Source organism: Merops nubicus, unplaced genomic scaffold (assembly GCF_000691845.1).
Source record: "Merops nubicus isolate BGI_N331 unplaced genomic scaffold, ASM69184v1 scaffold31670, whole genome shotgun sequence".
In the NCBI taxonomy this organism is placed as follows: Eukaryota; Metazoa; Chordata; class Aves; order Coraciiformes; family Meropidae; genus Merops; species Merops nubicus.
The window spans coordinates 19,817-20,538 of NW_008585418.1; positions in this window are offsets into that span (position 1 = coordinate 19,817).

The window sequence follows — 722 nt, forward strand, 5'->3', positions numbered from 1 at the left end:
GATGGGGCCGGGGGTGGGGCAGCGACCACCTCTCTGGGCAACCTGTTATCTGGGGTCTCATCCTGCTCAGACCCACTGGGTTTGGGGTGGGGGAGAGGATGAACAAGGGGAGCATCGGGCTCACATGGTGATAGTGCTTGGTTTAGCCCTCGGTGGGGCTTGTTGCCTACCTGTCCTGGATCAGGTGTGAACCTCACCTATTTTGGGAGCAGAATTCGGCCCCTCTGCACTGGGTGAGCCCTGGGATGGGGCACGTGGAGTTTTGGGGAAGGCTGCCCTGGGAGTCTGCTCTCAGGTTCCAAACAGCCAGGCCCTGGGTGAGGGAACAGTGACAGTGAGTGGAGTGACTGGTACTTGCAGCTCATCCATCGAGCACCACCCACTCCCCAGGGATGCCCGTGGGGCCGCTGCTGCCGACCCCCTGGGGCTGTGGGTGCCAGCCCAGGGTGCAAAGCCCTGATGCCAGGGTTAATGTGGTGACCAGGGCAGGGCCACCGAATGCTGGGGAAGCTGTGCTCTCCAGCAGGCTGTCCCCTCGGAGCTGCAGGTGAAGCTGTGCCATGGGAGGGGAACACACACTGTGTCCTGGCAGAGAACAGGGCATCAGAGGCACTGAGCTTGGGATCACAGACCCATTTAGGCTGGAAAAGACCTTTCAGGTCATCAGGTCCAACCTCTAAGCCAGCACTGCCAGGTCCCCACTGCCCCGTGTCCCTCACCCC